Source organism: Pristiophorus japonicus, chromosome 16 (assembly GCF_044704955.1).
Source record: "Pristiophorus japonicus isolate sPriJap1 chromosome 16, sPriJap1.hap1, whole genome shotgun sequence".
Lineage (NCBI taxonomy): Eukaryota > Metazoa > Chordata > Chondrichthyes > Pristiophoridae > Pristiophorus > Pristiophorus japonicus.
In genome coordinates this window covers 36,846,140-36,867,798 of record NC_091992.1, presented here as the reverse complement: position 1 = coordinate 36,867,798, position 21,659 = coordinate 36,846,140, and the positions used below count along the sequence as shown (strand labels likewise).

Genomic DNA, 21,659 nt, shown 5'->3' with positions numbered 1-21,659 from the left:
TGAAATCTTTATTTTCAACATTTTGCGTTCTTGGCCAGATTTGTGTGCATCTTTGGAAGTGGCTTACTGCAGTGAATGGTGAGACATAACCATCGTCTTAAAGATTGGATAGGATGGGGTTGTTTTTCTTGGAACAGAGGAGGTTGAGGGGAGATTTAATTGAGGTGTATAAAATTATAAAGGGCCTAGATAGAATGGACAGAAAATACTTATTTCCCTTAGCAGACGGGTCAATAACCAGGGGGCATAGATTTAAAGTAGTTGGTGGAAGGATTCGAGGGGAGATGAGGAAACATTTCTTCACCCAAAGGGTGGTGGGGGTCTGGGACTCGCTGCCGGAAAGGGTGGTAGAGGCAGAAACCCTCATCTCATTTAAAAGGTACTTGGATTTGCATTTGAAGAGCTGTAACCTACAGGGCTTCGGATCTAATGCTGGAAGGTGGGATTAAGCTGGCTAACTCTTTTTCAACCGGCACACACACAATGGGCCGAATGGCCTCCTTCTGTGTTGTAATTTTTATATGATTCTATGCTAACGGTACTCCCCCCACCCCCGCAATGCTGATGAGTGTGAAAGGAATGGCTTAGATATTGTAGGGATGCATTATGGTGTTGGTGTGGGGTGGTGCCAACCTGGCACATCATATGGCAGCCGGGGTGTACAACTTCAAGTGAAGCACATCTAGCTATGGTGAGGCCATCCCTGGCCTCCCGGGCAGCAGTATAGTCGGGTGCTGATGTCCTCTGTCCTGTGCAGCATCAGATGATTGCGGAGAAGGTTGGTGTTGTTGGTGCTGCTGGTGTGCCTGTGTTGGGGCTGATCGTGGTGGGATTCTGAGCACCAAATTGAGAGAATTTCAAGGGCATGATGCCGATGGAATAGATGGCAGATGAAGTAGAGATGACAGGAGCGATCTGTCAATGGTGGGAGAAGTAATGAGGTCAGACTGTATGGAGACTTGTGTAAAGACTTGCAGCATCCTGAATCTGCAGTGGAAATGCATTTTAGAGAAGCTAGTGGCTAAGGGAAGATATCTGAATCAGCTGGGAGCTTTGACTTGGCATTTGAAGCTGTCAATTCATCAGCTGAAACAATGGCCACTGACCTCCTGCCTCAGCTTCACTGACGAGGTCCAGACACAGCGAGAAACCCATGGGCAATCTGTCAAATGCAAAAAGCTGGGAAGAAAATAATTATCAAGTGGCTGTAAACAAGCCACGAATGATTTCAATTGCCTCTCCTGCCGCTGCCTGTCGGGTCTGTTCAGCTCTGACACACCCGACATTTGGGAAAGGCTCGTTGCGGTCCAGACCCACTGTCAAAAAAAAAACACTTTCCCACCCGACCCGCCATCAATCGCGCTCGCTGACCCCTCCCGCAAAATTCCCCCCATAGAATCTACAGCACAAAAGGAAGCCATTCAGTCCATGATGTCAGTGCTAGCTCTTCAACAGGAGCTGTGTCTCTAACTTCCAATCCGCCCCACCTCAGTTGAACTTTCTTCCACCTGATTGGCTCACATACATATGTATTACTTTTGATTAAAATTCAATTCAAATTTTAGCCACTGGACTGGCTTATACATAAATTTACTAATTACAATTCAAAGTTATTAACTTTAATTTGGTCACATGCAAATTTATTGAAAAGGGGAAGGGGAACCAAGTAAAGCAATCAAACTGCTCAAAGCACATTTTGAACTGTTTTCCAAATGGAGACTTTCTTTCACTTCCCCTCCTGTGGAGCAGGGAGGAGCAGGAAGGAGCAGGAGTGCTCCTCCCAACTCCACAATACGACTATGGGCCGTTGCTGGCAATACTCCACCCACCTGCATCTCCTCCATGTATTGGAGCTTGTGATGGTCTCGGAGCGCAGTGAGAATCTTCAGTCTCCGTCTCCTTATTCCTCATTTGCCCATCAGTGGGAACAATCTTTCACGGTTTACCCAAGCTAAGATCCCCAGGTTTCACTCAGCCCTTGACTGGCTGCTTCTCTCTCACCGCCGCTCCCACTCACTATATTTCTGCTGCTCCAGGCTCTGCAGGAGATGCTAGGCCTCTTGCCCATCCCACTCCTCTATCTCTCACCACCCAGCACAAGCTCCAATCACCCCAGTTCCTAGTCTCCCTCTCCGCGCCCCCTGCCCAAGCCCCAATCCCTAGTCTCCCTCCCCCCACCTTCATGTGAGCACCAATCCCCCCGACCCCTATTCCATAGTCTACCTCCCTTCCCTTGAGCCACCTCTCGACCCAATCTCTGTCACCTTGCCTTCGATGCCCTCCCCCCTCCATCCAATCGATGGGGGAATGATATATGCTGTGGCGAGGGTAATGTACGGAGCGGGGGAGGGGGGTGTATAGAGCGGCGGGGTGCTGTACAGTGCGGATGTGCGGAGCTGGGGGGGGGGGGGGGGAGGTGGCTGTACAGAATGGGGAGTGATGTACGGAGCGGGTGGGGTGGTGGGTGATGTACAGAGTGGGGGGGGTGATATACGGAGCGGGGGGGTGGGTGATGTATGGAGCGGGGGGTTGATGTACAGAATGGGTGGGAGGGGGGGGATGCAGGGAGCGGGGGCGAGAATGTACAGAATCGGGGGGGCAGATCTACAGAGCAAGGCGGGGGGGTGGTGGTGTGATGTACGGCCCGGGGGGTTGATGTACAGAGTGGGTGGGTGGGGGGGGGTTGCAGGGAGCGGGGGGTGAGAATGTACAGAGTGTGGGGGGCGGTGGATCTACAGAGCGGGATAGGGGATGGGGTGATGTACAGAGCGGGGAAGGGAATGTATGGAGCAGGGGCGAGGGCGAGGATGTACGGAACAATGGGGAGAATGTACAGAGCTGGGGTGGGGGGAGGGGGGAGGGGATTCGGAGCAGGGAAGTTTTAAAAGATGCTGTTTTCCTGGGCCTGTGAGCAGCAGCACATGGAGAGATTTGTATCCCATTGCAACAGTAAGTGCAGGCCACCGCAGGCCAGATGAAACTGGACTGTGGGCCATGTGTTTAAATCCCTGCTCTAACTCCACGTCCATTGAAGACGGTACTTGGTATTGACTCTTATGTGCAACACCAAGGGAGGTCGACTAGTTTGTTAATAAACTTTTTGAATCCGTCACCTCAGACACCATGGGACACACAGCAAGGGCGGAAGCAATGTTCCCAATACACGTTACACACAGGGCAGACCAAACACTGCCACACAGTGTATGGCAATGCCAAGTATGCTGTACAAACAAGAGCACTGAGATAACGCTTCCAAGTGTACTGCTATACGCCAAGATGCTGAAACAACAACCTAAAACATATGCTGCACAGCAGGCAGGAGCAGTTCATCTCTGGTCCCACACAGAACAGAAGTTGGAATACTGCAGTAGCTGCACGATGGACTGGCCAATGGTACAACAGCAGAGGGAGCCCTGGATCAGTCTATAGCAAACAGCACACACCGTTTGTGCTAAAAATATAACTGAAATAGAAGATATCATTCTGCTGCTGACACCCATTGGGCTGATTTCAGGGATGTTCCTGTATCACTGTAATGTTGCCATAATGCTAACATCTACATATTTTTGCCGGTGAGAGGTATCCAATCAGAGGCTCAGTGAATGCTGCCATATTGGGTGCTGCACTGGAGAGAAACATTTCGGCAAATGGGACAACAATTTCACAAACTGCTTGGCTAAGGAATAGAGAACATTTTTCATTTTCTTTCGGCAACAGCTCCACAAATTGTGCAAGAGTAGCAACTATTCATGTTGGTACAAAATCAATGACAATTCATAAAGATTACTGACCTTCAGGAAATCCTTTCTCCAATCTGTCACGTGGCAGTAAGTGTAAAAGTCATCTCAGAATGAAATTTTTATATTTAAGAAATTCCTTCACTATTAAGTATCTTTACCAATATATCAATGTTAGATGGAGTGCAGTGAAGTGAATACAATTCTGTGTCAAATAAACAGCAAAAACTTGCATTTTTTAATAACTTTCCTTATAGGGTCAGGACTCGGGAGTGGCAAAGTGGGTGAAGAAAAGGCTCTTTGAAAGCAGGGAGGGAGGAAGTGAGGCAGCGAGATTTTGGAAGGGACTTAGAAACATAGAAACATAGAAAATAGGTGCAGGAATAGGCCATTCGGCCCTTCGAGCCTGCACCGCCATTCAATGAGTTCATGGCTGAACATACAACTTCAGTACCCCATTCCTGCTTTCTCGACATACCCCTTGATCCCCCTAGTAGTAAGGACTACATCTAACTCCTTTTTGAATATATTTAGTGAATTGGCCTCAACAACTTTCTGTGGTAGAGAATTCCACAGGTTCACCACTCTCTGGGTGAAGAAGTTTCTCCTCATAGCCAAAATTCTCCAGTCCAGGCAACATTCTTGTAAATCTCCTCTGCACCCTTTCCAATGCAATCACATCTTTCTTATAATGTGGTGACCAGAACTGCACACACTACTCCAGCTGCGGCCTAACCAGTGTTTTATACAGTTCAAGCATTATCCCTACACCCTCCTAAACCAAATCCCTACCTACGTCAATACATCACCTCCAATTCCATATGCTCTAATTTTTGTTAATAGTCCCTTGTGTGGAACCTTATCCAATGTCTTCTGGAAGTGCATGTAAATAAAATGTATGGGCACTGCTTATCTACCACTTTAGTTACCTCTTCAAAAATTCAACTAGACATGACTTACTCTTTACAAATCCATGCTAGCTTACTCTGTTCAGTTCATCATTTCTCCAAGTGCGTACACTTGCTAGTAACTTCCCCCAACAGACGTTAGTCTAAAAGGCCTATGGTTTCCTAGTTCATTTATCCTACCTTTCTTAAATAATGGAGTGACATTGGAAATGTTCCAATCCAAGGAGACAATTCCTCAATCGAGATATTTGGAAGTTTGTGGCTCGAGTATTTACAATTTCCTCACCGAGGAGAAGTTCAACTTTTTGCATTTCCTCATCTATTATGCACTTTTATTATTTTTATTTATTCTTGGCTTGTGGGCGTCGTTGGCAAGGCCAGCATTTATTGCCCAGACCTGCTTCCCTTGAAACGGTGATGGTGGGCTGCATTCTTGATACAGCTGAGTGGTTTACTAGGCCAGTTCACAGGGTAGTTAAGAATCAACCACATTGATGTGGGAATGAGTCACATATAGGGCAGACCAAGTAAGGACAGTAGGTTTCCTTCCCTAAAGTACATCAGTAAACCAGTTGGGTTTTTACAGCTTCATGCGCACTTTTACTAATTCCAGCTTTGTATTTCCAGGTTTTTTTCCCCACAACTGCCATTGTGGGATTTGAATTTATGTTCTCTGGTTTACTGGGACAGTAACATAACCTCACTACCGCACACTTTTACAGCCCTCTGGCCTTAATATTAACTTTAACAACTTCTGACATTAATTACAGCTTCCATTTTCCCTTCGACAAGTGTTGGCAATGGGGGATTGGTGCTCTGGTGATTCCAAGAGGAGAGATATGTTGGTGTTTGATGTTGGGACCCTCCGTCACACATGGGGTGGTCTGCATCCTTGGTGCCAACCTGCTTTTTCCCTTCTCCTGGTCCGCTGCAGCTGCTCTACTTTGTAAGTTTTTCGTACTTCTGTTTCTACCTGCCTTACCCTCTAATCGCTTGTGTTAGGACACTTGGTGTCTGAAATGTCTTTAATGCCATTGATTTATCTCATTGTAACTCCTGTTTCCTAATGCTAATATCACTTCTGAGTGGGGGGGCTTGACCCATCCACCTCCATGGCACGAACCTGGTATTGCAGTACTTCCAGGAACGGTGCTTAGGCTCTAGGCCTTTTGGCTAAGAGCATTGGCGCAGAGTGATCCTTGAGAGGTGCAAGGTGACCTCTGGCGTTTGTGATCTGACAAAGAATTGGAAAGATTGGCAACGAATAAAAAAAAAAATATCACTTCTGTTACTTAATCATCTCCTGCCTGTCACTCAAATATCTTACAGGTCACTATATTTATTTTGTGTTTATGCATGTGTGTCTGTCTGTGTTTCCTCCCCACCATATGTTCTAACCTTTATGAAATTATGTTCACCTATAATATCCTCCAATTCTGATAAAGAGCCCACACTTGAAACATTAACTCTTGTTCTGATCCAGCATTTTCTTTTTTGGTTTCATGTACAGAGCTTGAAGGTAAATCAGTGGCAGAGCAGTGGGAGGCATTCAAGGAGGAGATGGTGAAGGTACAGAGCAAGTATGTTCCCTTAAAGAACCAGGGTGGGACTAACAAATGTCGAGGCCCTTGGATGTCAAGGGGCATACAGGGCAGAAGAAAGAAAAAAGGGATGCTTATGACAGATACCAAGGTCTCAATACTACAGAAACCCTGGGGGAGTACAGAAAGTGCAGGGGTGAAATTAAAAAGGAAATTAGGAAAGCTAGGAGAGGGCATGGAAAAATATTGGCAAACAAAATCAAGGAAAACCCAAAGATGTTTTATAAAAACATTAAGAGCAAGAGGATAACTGAAGAAAGTAGGGCCTATTAGGAAGCATAAAGGTAACCTTTGTGTGGAGGCGGAAGATGTGGTTTTGGCTCTTAATGAATGCTTTGCATCTGTTTTCACAAAAGAGAGGTACGATCCAGACATTGCAATCAGGGAGGAGGAGTATGAAATATAAGATGAAATAAACAGAGAGAGAGGAAGTATTAAGGCTGTTTATCATATTTGAAAGTGGATAAATCCCCAGGCCTGGAAGAAATGTATCCCAGACTGTTAAAAGAAGCAAGATAGGAAATAGCACAGGCTCTGACCATCATTTTCCAATCCTCTCTGGCTACATATGTGATCATCATCATGGGCAGTCCCTTGAAATCAAGGAAGACTTGCTTCCACTCTAAAAGTGAGTTCTCAGTTGACTGAACAGTCCAATACGAGAATTACAGTTCCTGTTACAGGTGGGACAGACAGTGGTTGAAGGAATGGGTGGGTGGGAATGGTTTGCTGCACGCTCCTTCCGCTTGGTTTCTGCATGCTCTCGGCGACGAGACTCAAGGTGCGCAGCGTCCTCCCGGATTTGTGGTGCCGGAGGACTGCTAACGTTGTACCGTTGTTTAAAAAGGGAGAAAGGGATAGACCGAGTAATTACAGGCCAGTCGGCCTAACTTCGGTGGTGGGAAAATTATTGGAAAATATTCTGAGGGACAGGATAAATCTTCAGTTAGAAGGACACGGATTAATAAAGGACAGTCAGCATGGATTTATTAAGGGTAGGTCAGGTCTGACTAACTTGATTGCATTTTGAGGAGGTAACAAGGAGGGTCAATGAGGGTAGTGCATTCGATGTAGTCTATATGAATTTTTAGAAAGGCTTTTGATAAGATTTCACATGGCAGACGGATCATAAAAGTAAAAGCCCATGGAGTGTCCAAGGCAAAGTGGCAAGTTGGATCCAAAATTGGCTCAGAGACAGGAAGCAAAGAGCAATGGTCAATGGGTGTTTTTGTGACTGGAAGGCTGTTTCCAGTGGGGTTTTGCAGGGCTTAATATTAGGTCCCTTGCTTTTTGTGATATATATCAATGATTTGGACTTGAATCTAGGGGGTATGATTAATAAGTTTGCAGGTGATACAAAAATTGGCCGTATGGTTGATAATGAAGAACATAAGAAATAGGAACAGGCCCCTCGAGCCGGCTCTGCCATTCAATAAGATCATGACTGACCTGATCATGGACCCAGCTCCACCTCCCCGCCCGCTCCCCACAATCCCTTATTCTCCTATCGTTTAAGAAACTGTCCATTTCTGTCCCAAATCTATTCATATCTAGAGAGCAAGACCATGGTGGCTGAAAGTCTAGCCACCGATGATGGAGCGAAGAGGCTGGGGAAGGAGCAGTGGACCACTGTCAAATTGGTGAAGGGTTTGGCAGGCATAACAGGTCAAGGAGGTTGGAGAGGCAGGGTGGGGAAACACCATGAAGGCTTCTGAAGGTGAGAAGGATTTTGAAATTAATTCAAAGGGGCACCCTATCCTTACCCTTAAAGTCATGGCTAAATAGCAGCTTCCACAAGGTTAGTGAGCCTTTTGTGAACCAAAATATGCTTCGCATTCACCGCATTGTATGCCAAGGTGTTGCAATTGACATTAATCACGGTTGATCTCATAGTGGTGATGAAGTGAGATGTCCATCGCAAAGCCCCATCACTATCAAAAGCGAAAAATAAGACATCACTTCAGCAGGCTAAAAATATTGCGTCCATTTTGTAATAACGCAAGAAGCAAAGAGACACAAGGGGGAGATTTTAGCTATTGGATGGCCCACTGACAGTGATCCAGCTGGCCGGCCAATACTCCCAATGGGTGGCCCGGTCTATTTTGAGGGCCGCACCTCATCACCACAGGGCTTCGGGCGGAAATGAGCGCCCAGCGACAGCCCGCCAGCTGTAGGCTGCCGCAATATCGGGCAGCCCACCTGCCTATGGGCCAGAAGGTAGTAGGTCTGCTGGGGGGGGGGGGGGGGTCCGTTCTTGGGAAGAATTGGGGTAAACACGTATAGCTGCGTCCCGGTTGTTTTTGCAGAGCCCAGAGGAGCATTGCTGCTCCTCCCAGTCCTACAAATATCAATTCTAACATACTTGCTCCCCTTCGGCTGGACCGTCAACTGATGCACAGCTCTTACTCCGCCCAATAGTGTCCTAAAGTGGCTGTTGGGGGTCTTATGTATGTCGTAGAACCCCAATGTGCATATTCCAAGGGCCCATGGCCTGACTCAGCCGGGCACTTAGGTTGTCCAGCGGTAGGCCCCTCTGAAGTTGCCGTCGAATGGATCTGGTGTGGGAACGGGGTGTCGTTGTCTCCCGCTATTAGAGGGGCACAACCGCCATGTTTCCGCCCAGCGACGCCAGTGAAAGTTTACCCCAAAGATACTGAGCAGCACAGAAACCATCGAACTGGAATCAGTCCACAAGGTATTGATATACTTTTTTGGGAGGGTGTTTCTTATAGTTTCTGAAACAAGTAAGTTAGGGAATTGGTTTCTTTTGTCAACTTTCAGGATGAGCTGTAGCATCTGGCAATGTGAGTTCTCATTTGTTCATGGAGCTTGGATGTATCGCCAGAACAAAAGACCACAGGAGAATCCCACAGTTCTCACTAAGTCCAGGAGCTTCTAAAATAAGAGCTGTCAATCAATCATGATTAAAGGCACAATATGGAGTGATATTTGCATAGAATGCTACTGAGCAATTCCTTACATTTAGACTGGGTTCTGAGCAGCCAATTAATATTCTATTAATTTACATTTCAACTTATAGCTAGAACAAAGCCCCTTTACCATTACACATTTGCAAATCATTCAATCTTGTATGTTTCCCATAGACCGAAGAGGGGTGGGGGAAATATTAACTGACAAAAAATAGGTGGGCTGGGGTCAGGTGGGAGGTTAAAGTATAAAAAATGTGAATCCCAACCCGCCTCCATCCTGCCCATTTCAGGGTTTAATGGAGGCGGGATGAAGGGGTAGGCAGCCAACCCGTTCCCAGGAGGCGGGTTGGCACTTTAACTATTGTAATGAGGTTGCGAGCCTCTGACTTCAGCTGCTGTGCAGGTTTAACTGTGTCCGGCTGTGGTTCCCGGGGCTCAGGATTACCAACAAGTGCAGCGAGGCGAGGACAACATTGGGGAGAAATCCTGGTGGGCCCGGAGGGGCAGGAGTACTTCCTCCCGGCCCCCCAAGCTCAGATCACAACATAAGAAATAGGAGCAGGAGTAGGGCATATGGTCCCTCGAGCCTGCTCTGCCATTCAATAAGATCATAGCTGATCATCGACCTCAACTCCACTTTCCCGCCCGATCTCCATGACTCCCCTAGACTCCAAAAATCTATCTATCTCTGACTTGTATATACTCAGAGATTCAGCATCCACAGCCCTCTGGGGCAGAAAATTCCAAAGATTCACAACGTTCTGAGTGAAGATATTCCTCCTCATCTCTGTCTTAAATGGCCTACCCCTTTATCCTGAGACTGTGCCCCCTAGTTCTAGACACTCCGGCCAGGGTAAACAACCTTTCAGCATCTACCCTGTCAATCCCCTTCCGAATCTTGTATGTTTCGATGAGATCACCTCTCATTATTCGAAACTCCAGAGAGTATAGGCCCATTCTACACAATCTCTCATCATAAGTCAGCCCTCTCATCCTAGGGATCAATCTCGTGAACCTCCGTTGCACCGCCTCCAAGGCAAGTGTATCCTTCCTTAGATAAGGAGACCAAAACTGTGCATAGTACTCCAGCTGTGGTCTCACCAAGGCCCTGTACAATTGTAGCAAGATCGGACCCCCCCCCCCTCCATCACCGGGATCAGGGATCGGACTTCCCCCCCTCCCCCGCCCCCCCATGGTTGGGCCTTGCACCTACCTGGTCCTGCAGCCTGCTATCTAGCGTTCCCTGCCCGACTGGAGGCTAGCCTGTCCTTCAGACTGGCTTCCAGGTGGTTTCCTGTGCTCTACAGGGTACCCCCAGTGGGACTGGGTCTAAACCTCAAATTTCCAACAATGGTATCCAATCTATGGCCTCCGGACCTGGGAAATCTGGCCCTCAGATCCTACGGAATTCAGCGCTAGTTGCACTTATACGTCTTACTCGCTGGTTTGTCTTGTTTGAATTTCATGGCTATTGAGATTAGAAAAAGGCTGCTTTCGGCAGTGTTGTCTCACCGGTGGAGAAATCCAAAACTGATCTGTTGGTATCAGCAACTTCAGATATATGCAAATTAGCAGGAACGTTGATTTAAATTTTATATGCAGCCCTTGAGGCTCCTTGATATGCAACTGTGCAGTTTGTGAAGATGAAAGCTTGCACACCCTCGCTATCTACAATCTGTCTTCTGTTTTGAACCTTAGCAAGTTCCATTTCAATCCCAGCTATTTAAAAAAAAACTCGGAAACAGAGACAGATGCTGGGAGACTGGGAATATGTTGTGATCCATTCAATAGTGCGGAATTGAAAATGAGCATAATCTTCAGATGGAACAGTCTACATAAAGTTTGTTCTAACTGCCCATTTTCTCCTGAACCTCTCATCCATGCCTTCGTTACCTTCAGAAACAAATATTCTAACACTCTCCTGGCCGGTCTCCCATCCTCCGCCCTCCATAAACAGCAGCTCATCCAAAACGCCTGCCCATATCCTATCCCACACAACTGCTCCATTGCCCCTGTTCTCATTATCCTACATTGGATTATTTAGACACATGTCACTAAAAGTTGTTAACAGGTTAACAAGGCCATAAAAAAGCAAACCAAGCATTAGGGTTTATTGCTAGAGGGATAGAATTGAAAAGTAGTGAAGTTATGCGAAACCTGTATCAAACCTCGGTTAGACCATACTTAGAGTACCGTGCACAATTCTGGGTCGCCATATTACAGAAAGTATATAGAAGCACTGGAGAGGGTGCAGAGAAGATTTATAAGGATGATACCAGAAATGCTAGGGTATACCTATCATAAATGGATGAACAGGCTGGGTCTCTTTTCTCTTTAAAAAGAAGGCCGAAGGATGACTTAATCGAGGTCTTTAAAATTATGAAAGGTTTTGATTCAGTAGATATAGACAGAGGGCCTGAACTTGGTGGACCACCCAATTCGCAGTGGTCGGGCAATCTTCACTGCCCGGTACCGCTGGGACGGAGTGCTGGCAACACTGGTCCGGGCGGTCCTGAGCGGTGCGTCAGCAGAATGCAACGGACAATCTGCTCCGGTGGTGCAGGGTAAGTTTTCTGGGACTCGGGGCTCTTCGGGTCCCGAGTTCTGGGCATGCGCGCTACTCCATCGACCACCCCCCCCTCCCCCCGCCCCCCCCCCCCGAGAAGAGCCGTCCGGAGGCTGGAGACTGCTGGCATCGGATCGCAGGTAAGTGTCTTTGGGTAAGTTTAGATTTTTAATTGTTTTGTGCGGTGTTTTTGATTTATTTCTAATATTATATTATATTATATTATATTTCTATTTATTTATTCATTTACTTTCGGGTTTTTTGCGGTGGGGGGGGTGCGGAATAGATCTCTGGGTGGGGATGGGAGGACTAGATCTCTGGGGGTGGGATTAGATCTCTGGGGTGGGGGAGAACTAGATCACTGGGGTGGGGGGGGAGAGAAATAGATCGCTCGGGAGGGGGGAATACATCGCTTGGGGGAGGAATAGATCGCTGGGTGGAGGGGGAGGAACATTGTAGTTTACATTCTGCCAACATACCATCGGTATAAAACCATCTTTTTTCATACGGTGTGCAGCTCCGGTGGTATGTTGGCGGTATGCTGCCAATGTCGGACTTTTGGGCGGTCAGTAGGATGCTCCGCGTACAGACAGTATGCATACGTCCGGCGGTATGTCGCTGATGAATTTCCCGCCGGGGGGTATGTGGGCGGTATGTAGGTATTTTTTGATCAATTTCGCGATTTTGGGCGGTATGTCAGCGGTCCGTGGGCGGTATGCGGCGATATGGCCACCAATTTCGGCCCCAGATGTTTCCACTTGTGGGGAAGAGCATAACTAGCGGCCATCAATATAAGATAGTCACCAAGAAATGAAATAGGGAATTCAGAAGAAACCTTTTTACCCAGAGAGTGGTGAGAGTATGGAACTCACTACCACATGGAGTAGTTGAGGCAAATAGTATAGATGCAGTTAAGGGGAGGCGAGATAAGCTTATGAGGGAGAAGGGAATAGAGGGTTGTGCTGATAGAGTGAGATGAGGAAAGATGGGAGGAGGCTCGAGTGGAGCATAAACACCAGCATGGACTGGTTGGGCCGAATGGCCTGCTTCTGTGCCGTATATCCTATGTAATTCTATGTAATTATGTCACCTCTCCCCCAGCATCTCAAACTGAATATTCACATCCTTGTGTTTAAATCCCTTCATCGCATTGACTCTCCAAACCTATGTAACCTCCACCAACTGTGTGAATCCCGCCCCCCTCTCCCGCCAACTCCTTTGCCTACCATTAGTGCCTGTGCTTTCAGTCACTCTGGAATCCCCTCCTCAGACTCCTCTGCCTCTCCCTCTACTTTAATGCTCTCAATAAACTCTTTCTCTGATTAAGCTTTTGGGCCGGTGCCCATTTTTCTGATCACGCCCACATGCTGCCCAGAGGGACTGGTACTGACGATTACAGTTGATACCAAAATAGGTATAACTAATTCTTTAGAAGACCAAAGAAAGCTGCAAAGGGATATTGATAAATGGAAGGAATGAGCTAAAAGTGGCAGATGGAATTCAGTGTCAGGAAGTGTGAGGCGATACATTTTAGTAAAAATAAACAGTAGTAATTATGCTCTGAATGGCAGTCGGTACTATAGAAGAGCTGAGAGATTTGGGGTATAGGTTCACTAAAGGCTTCACCTCAGGTTGATAAGACCATAAAAATAGTGAACCTATAGAAGGCTACAACATAGTTTTACTAAGACGCTGCCTATTACGAAGAACCACAAATTATGCGGCATGAACTTGACTTCAGTATCCATCAGAGAGAAGACAGATGCTGGGTTCTGCTGTCACTTATCTGCAGACTCATGAATTTCCCTTCATCTTGACCTGTCACTTCTTAATCTCCTGCAGCGTCAGCCTTAACAAAGGCAGCTGATAGGTTGAGATGCCTTTTAATGCTGCCCACCAGCTTTTTTGACTCCATGGAGTCGAATTTTCCCCACGCTGGATTTGGAGCACATCATTCGAATTCAATGGTTTTTAGCACCGGTGCAGGAAGCACAGGCACTGGCATGGATTTGGGCTCTTTGCCCTCAAAAAATTGTTGTTGCACTAACTGATCCCTCGCGGGACGCGATGCTCAGTGTCGCGCTCAGCACATCGCCGCGATGCCGACATGCCGGGTCACGCTGACACCTCACAACATCCCTCCCCTTCTTTTAAAGGGGAGGGCCGCAGCAAACTCTGCACCCTCTTTATTAGCACCCACTGGGCCACCAGGGAGGGTGCCGGCCGGACCCAAGAGGGGGTGCCTGACTGCATGTTGGCGGCCCGGCCAACATGCAGCCACAGTCGCCATGGCTTCTCGCACCAAGAAACTGTCGGTGGTATTGGCACACGCCAACACGGGTCGCGTGGGGCAATTTCCCTTGAGGGGTGCAATAGAGTCGGCAGGGGAGTGATAGGGGGTCAGCGCGCACGGCGATGACTTCATCACTGTGCGTGCACCACGCCGGTGGGCTAATCGCGGGGCGCAAACTACTTTTCGCCGGCGGAGGTCCGGGGGCAAATCTGCGCGGGTCGATGTGGCCGCCGTGCCCCCGTCACTGACTCATTACCACTCTGTTAGCACCGACCAGCAACGCTGCGGAAAGGGACAATTTCGGCCCCCTATATGACTTGCACACAATTTTCCACTAGTGGTGTCACCCTAGACTCTTCAAGTGTTGTGAATAAATTAGGTTAGTTCGGAAAATTGGCATGTTATTTACAGTTGAGATTCAGGCAGCCCTTAAAGCAGTGCAAACCAAATTACAATTGATTTGCGCCCGATGATGAAATTTGGCCCCAGCACCTCCGACCATGCAATACTCCCTCAGTACGGCACTGAAGTGTCAGCCTAGATTATGTGCTCAAGTCTCTGGGTCAGGAGTTGAACTCACCCTTCTGACTCAGAAGCAAGAGTGCCACCACTGTGTCAAACTAATATGTATCCAAATGAGCAAGAGATGGTGTCAACAATCTAGTGTACTAAATTATTGATTAATAAGTTAAACTATCTGGGGGCTAAATTTGAATTAAGTAAAGATTTAACGCCCGGTGAGATGAGGTGCTAAATCTTGCTGACTTGGGCACTTAGACAGAGAACAAGTTGCGGGGCGGTATCGGAAGCGGGAATTGCCTCTGCCGGGTGCTGCCGGGGCGAAAGCGGGGCGCAACCCTCAGTGCCACGCTGACCACGTCAACTTCGTGTCCCGCATGGCAATTTCCCCAAGGGGCGCAAAGGGGTCAGCGCGGGGCAATAAGGGGTCGGCGATGACATCATTGGTGTGAGCGTCCCCGCCCGTGGCAAAAAATACGGAACACAGCACAAACCTGCAGAATCCCGGGGGCAATTCCGGGGGGGCGCTGGGGCAGCGGGGAGGGGGTGCTCTGGCCGCTGAGCCCGGTTGATAAATAATTAGCGCCCATTAGTGCCTCCCGGAGTGCTAACGTACCTTTCCCAAAGGGGCAATTTCACCCCCTCTGTGTCCGTTTCACCATGATACGATGATCACTGCCAAGTAGTGATCTTTATTAGACTAACGTATCAGTTTTGATGGTCCAATATATAATTTTGTTTATTGCACTGGCCCACCTGGTTTCCAGCTGCACTACATCCATCTCCGATGACTGATTAGAGCAACTGGCATAGTGGAACCTACAATAAATAATCCTCATACTGAATTAATTATGAAATTGCAGGAGTTGGTGATTTATGTTATTTACTTTAAAGCAAAAAAACTCAGTTATATTCATATGTCCAAAATGATCAATCTATCTCACTTGATCCACCCAAACTAATTTTTAAAATATTACTCGTTGATGTCCCAGTCAGAGAATATGGTCTCTCTCTTACCGGTTTCTGCTGTTTTCACGTTGCTGTTTCTCTCTATCTCTCCTCTCCTGCTGATGTCCGTCTGTCTGTCTCTTCTCTCCCCTGAACTCTCTCTCTTCTCAAGCGGGCAGCTATCTGGTGGAATGTTAAGGAGGCCTAGCCGATAAAATGCAGTGCAAAATGGACTGCCGGTCCCAGGAATTGAAATTCCCCCTTTTAGAAAAAAATGCTGTGCACAGGCATTATATGCTAAAGCTAACATTAAAATCAGGTGGCTTTCCCCGCCGTTATCTCCGGAGGGCCCAGGCACTCGCCAGGCTGCATTTCCGTCCGGGAATGACCATTTGATTGAAAGGTCCCGTGCAGCACATGCACGGGTTTCTGAGAGGTGCTCTCCGTGGGTGAACAGCCTTGCCAAGAGCGTGAAGTCGGGGGGAAAATTGCGGTCGGAGGCTTCCTTTGGACAAACGCCTCCGTCCCGAAAGAAATCTATGAAAGTATCTGGTGGTCCGTAGGATTACAGTCAGAGGCCTCCATTCGCTGTGCAGCGTACAGGAACATGTCTTCCAGGTACGTATTCGTATCCTGGGATCACATGGGTCTGGACCACCAGGCACGATCTAGTATTCTCATTGATAACAATGGGAGCTCTGTTTGTACGAGCTCCCATTACTATCAATGGGAATACCGCCAAAAACAAGAAACACAACACAATAAATAAAAAAAATCTCACATATTTAAAATGAATTGAAATTGAATATAATTAAAGGTTTTAGAAAAAAACTTTCTTTTGAATTTTTTTTAATGTATTTTAATAGGGTTAAAAATAAACTTACCTTAATGGACAGGGCTTTTAATATAAAACTGAGTGAGTAAATTCAATTTTTCTTTGTTTTTAAATTCTTAGACTATAAAAATAGGCTATACACCTGCTTTCACCAGGCATAAGAGTTTGAAAGATGTTCACTGGGCAAGAGTTGAGCAAATAACCCAATCTCCTTCCTGCGGGGATGCATAGGATCTAATTTTGACAGATCACAAAAGCCGGTTCTCGGCGCATACGCATCGCACCCCAATAACCGGCTTTTGCCAGGCCTCTTCGGGTGCGAGGCTGCAATTTTCAGCCCTACATGTTGAAATCTCATTGAACCATTTGCAATCCTAACCCATTCTTTTCCAGTCCCTCAAAACTGAGGAATTCCTTTTCCCCTCAGTCTTCCCTGTCAAATCTGCAGGCGTTATTTTAAAAACCCAAGCTTTGTGTCTTTTCATCTGATGATTTATCTCATCCTAAGGGCTAATTTTCCTCTGCCCTGCACCCAAATAGGACTTGAAAAAATGGGTGCAATGCAGAGGGAAAATGGGCACTATTCCTTTGCCTCTGAGTTTCACTGCGCTCAAAATTTCTCTATTGCTTTTCTAGTGTCTGTACTTCACTGCCGTGTAAATTACATTTCCTCTAATAGCCCTGTGTGCAGTTCTGGGGAAAATTGATCCCCGTTAGCACCTGGTGCTACTGATTCCTGAGCTGCCATCGTCAGGGTGGATCTTTACTTTTCACTTTTTTAAATAAACAATAGCGTTGCTGTTAGTATTTTACACTTAGCGACAGTCCTATGCCACAACATCCCCTCTCCTTTTTGAAATATGGCTTATGCGGACAGGGTGAGATAACCATCCTCACGTTCACCAAAGTCATTCACCTGAGCCTGTCCTGAGCCACCTACCACAAAATAGATATCCTACCACCCCACTCTTTGACTACACACCCGCTACATGCCACTTAAAATAGAAGGGATAGAGTCGCAATCAAATTGGTGACACCCCCTATTCCCATAATCGCCATCCATCATGCCCGCCCTTCTTTACCCTGTTCCTTCATCTGCTGGCTGGCAACGCCTTGATGCTCTCTGTACCAGCTCCCCCTCAGGACGACTGCACTCGTGCCCGGACTGTCACTCAGGTCGCTGCTGCCATCCGAGCCCCGGCACAACTGCACCAACTCATTCACAAGGTTTGGCACCTTTAATCTCAGCTAAAGACCACTGTCATGCAAGTCACAGCTTCAGGCACACATTCAATTAAAGTCCTCTGAAGGTGTCTAGATAAAAAATTCTGGCCTACTTCCTGCAAAGAAGCAAAAATCCGGCTTCCCCTATTGGCTCTTAGCTGTACCTATCCCTTGAATGGTGCTGCTGCCTTTAAGGAGCTTGCTGTGTCTGTGCCCAATAGAACACCACCGTTTCCATGGTAATGGGAGCCGGTAGGAAATTAATTGTAAAATGGAGAGATCTTTTGTTTATAAAGCACCATATCACATCATAGAATCATAGAAGTTTACAGCACGGAAGGAGGCCATTTCGGCCCATCGTGTCCAGCCTAATCCGACTTTCCAGCTCTAGGTCCGTAACCCTGCAGGTTACGGCACTTCAAGTGCACATCCAAGTACTTTTTAAATGTGGTGAGGGTTTCTGCCTCTACTACCCTTTCAGGCAGTGAGTTCCAGACCCTCCGTGTGAAGAAATTTCCCCTCAAATCCCCTCTAAACCTTCTACCAATTACTTTAAATTTATGCCCCCTGGTTGTTGACTCCTCTGTTAAGAGAAATAGGCCCTTTCTATCCACTATATCTAGGCCCCTCATAATTTTATACACCTCAATGAGGTCTCCCCTCAGCCTCCTCTGTTCCAATGAAAACAAATCCAGCCTTTCCAATCTGTCCTCATAGCTAAGATTCTCCACTCCCAGCAACAGCTTCATAAATCTCCTCTGTACCCTCTCCAGTGCAATCACGTCCTTCCTGTAATGCGGTGATCAGAACTGCACGCAGTACTCCAGCTGTGGCCTAACCAGTGTTTTATACAGTTCAAACATAACCCCCCTGCTCTTGTATTCTATGACTCGGCTGATAAAGGCAAGTATTCCTTATGCCTTTATCTACGTGGCCTGCTACCTTCAGGGATTTGTGGACATGCACTCCAAGGTCCCTTTGTTCCTCTACACTTCTCAATGTCTTCCATTTAATGTGTATTCCCTTTCCTTATTAGCCCTCCTGAAATGCATTACTTCACACTTCTCTGGATTAAATTCCATTTGCCACTGTTCTGCCCACCTGACATCTTCCTGCAGTTCGCAGCTTTCTTCTTCATTATCAACCACATAGCCGATTTTAGTGTCATCTGCAAACTTCTTAAACATACCCCCTGTAATCAGTCTAGACCATTGATGTATATCACAAAAAGCAAGGGACCTGGTACTGAGCCCTGCGGAACCCCACTGGAAACATTCTTCCAGTCGCAAAAACACCCATCAATCATTACTCTTTGCTTTCTGCCTCTGAGTCAATTTTGGATCCAACTTGCCACTTTGCCCAGAATTCCATGGGCTTTTATTTTTATGACCAATCTGCCATGTGGGACCTTATCAAAAGCTTTGCTAAAATCATCGACCTACGTGGTTACCTCCTCGAAAAATTAAATCAAGTTAGTCAGACATGACCTTCCTTTAATAAATCCGTGCTGGCTGTCCTTGATTAATCCGTGTCTTTCTAAACGAAGATTTATCCTGTCCTTCAGGATTTTTTCCAATAATTTTCCCACAACTGAGGTTAGGCTGACAAGCCTGTAATTATTTGGACTATCCCTTTCTCCCTTCTTAAACAAAGGTACCACATTAGCAGTCCTCCAGTCCTCTGGCACCACACCTGAAGCCAGAGAAGATTAGAAAATGATCATCAAAGCCTCTGCTATTTCTTCTTTTGCTTCACTTAACAGCCTGGGATTCATTTCATCCGGGCCTGGGGACTTATACACTTTCAAAACTGCTAAACCCCTTAGTACCTCTCCTCTCACTATATTTATTTCATCTAATATTTCACACTTCTCTTCCTCGATAGCAGTGTCTGCATCGCCCCTCTCCTTTGTGAAAACAGACGCAAAGTATTCATTAAGAACCATACCCACATCTTCCGTCTCCAGACACAGATTACTCTCATGGTCTCTAATAGGCCCTACCCTTTCTTCAGTTATCCTCTTGCTCTTAATATATTTATAAAACATCTTTGGGTTTTCCTTGATTTTACTTGCCAAGAATTTTTCATGCTCTCTCTTTGCTTTCCTAATATCCTTTTTAATTTCACCCCTGCACTTTCTATACTCCTCTAGAGATTGTGCAATATTGAGCCCTCGGTATCTGTCATAAGCCTCCCCTTTTTTCTTTATCCTACCTTGTATGTTCCTCGACATCCAGGGGGCTCTAGATTTGTTAGTCCCAGCCTTTTTCACTAAGGGCACATATTTGGCTTGAACCCTACGGATCTCCTCCTTGAAATCCTCCCACTGCTCTGACACATTTACCTTCAAGTAGCTGTTTCCAGTCCACTGTGGCTAAATCACCTCTCAGCTTAGCAAAATTGGATTTTCCCCAATTTAGAACTTTTATTCCTGGTCTAACCTTGTCCTTTTCCATAATTACCTTAAATCTAACAGAATTATGATCACGAGCACCTAAATGTTCTCCCAGTGATATCCAATCCATCTGCCCAGCTTCATTCCCTAAAACTAAATCCAGAATCACCCCCTCCCATGTTGGGCTTGCGACATAATGGCTAAAAAAGTTCTCTTGAATGCAGTTTAGGAATTCCGCTACCTCTATACCCTTCACACTAATTTTGTGCCAGTTAATATTACTGCCCTACTATTACTGCCCTATAGTTTTTGCACTTCTCAGAAATGTGCCTGCATATTTGCTCCTCTATCTCCCTCTGACTGTTTGGGGGTCTATTGTATATTTCCAGCAGTGTTTTTCAGTTCGACTCATATGGTCTTGTTTGATGATCCCTCTAACATATCATCCCTCCTCACAGCTATAATAGTTTCTTTAATCATGACCCCCCTTCCTTTTTACACCCATCCCTAGCCCATCTGAAGATCCTGTTACCAGGAATGTTGAGCTGCCATACCTGCCCCTCTTTTAGCCATGTCTCTGTAATAGCTATAATATCATACTTCCAAGTATCTACCTGTGCTCTCAGCTCATCTGCCTTATTCGCTATACTCCTTGTATTGAAGTATATACCATTTAGTACAACCAGAACTCCTTGTGACCACTTTCTAGCCCTTGTTTCCTCTGTCGTTCAAATTCACTTTCTACATTTTTGCTTTCCAATTCCAGCTTTAATCCCCTCCCTGGTGAATCTATTGTCAGGTTCCCATCCCTCTGCCAAGCTAGTTTAAACCCTCCCCAACAGCATTAGCACCCACCCCACCGCCCCCATCCCCCCCAGTGAGGATATTGGTTCCGGCTCTGTGAGGTGCAACCCGTCCGGCTTGTATAGGTCCCACCTCCCCCCGAAATGGTCCCAATACCTCAGGAATCTAAAGTCCTCCCTTCTGCACCATCTCTCCAGCCATGCATTCATCTGCTCTATCCTCCTATTTCTGTACTCACTAGCTCGTGGCACCGGGAGTAAACCAGAAATTACTACCTTTGAGGTACTCAGGATGTTCCAAATGCTTTACCATCAAAGGATTACTTTTTTAGTACAATCACCATTGTTATGTAGGCAAAGTCAGCCCATTTGCATTCAACGAGGTTCCACAAACAGCAAATGAATGGACGAGCAGATACTCTGTATTTGGTGGTGCTGGTCGAGGAAACAATATTTGCCAAGACATCAGGAGAACTCCCCCGCTGTTCTTCAAATACTGCCATGGGATCTTCTAAGTCCAAAAATTAACTTGAAAGATTTAATTTACTGCAGGTTCCTATTCCACTTGAGCACAAAATCTAGCCTGACATTGCAGTGCAGTAATGAGGGAGTGCTGCATTGTCAGAGATGCCGTCTTTCGAATGAGACGTTAAACCGAGGCCCTGTCTGCCCTCTCAGGTTGACGTAAAAGATCCCATGGCACTATGCGAGGTAGGGTATGAGAGTTCCCTATATTCATCCCTCAAACAAAATTACTAAAAAAACAGGTTATCTGGTCACTATTACATTGCTGTCTGTGGGAGCTTGCTGTACACAAATTGGCTGCTGCGTTTCCTACATTACAACAGAGATTACACTTCAAAAAGTACTTCAATGGCTGTAATTGCTTTGGGACATCCT

At 46.5% G+C, this 21,659-nt stretch overlaps 1 protein-coding gene across 2 annotated transcripts in view; it reads right to left on the bottom strand.

Moving 5' to 3' along the window:
- galnt17 (polypeptide N-acetylgalactosaminyltransferase 17) overlaps positions 1-21,659 on the bottom strand; it is a 472,564-nt gene that overhangs the window by 86,716 nt on the left and 364,189 nt on the right. The gene's annotated exons all lie outside the window — the stretch shown is intronic.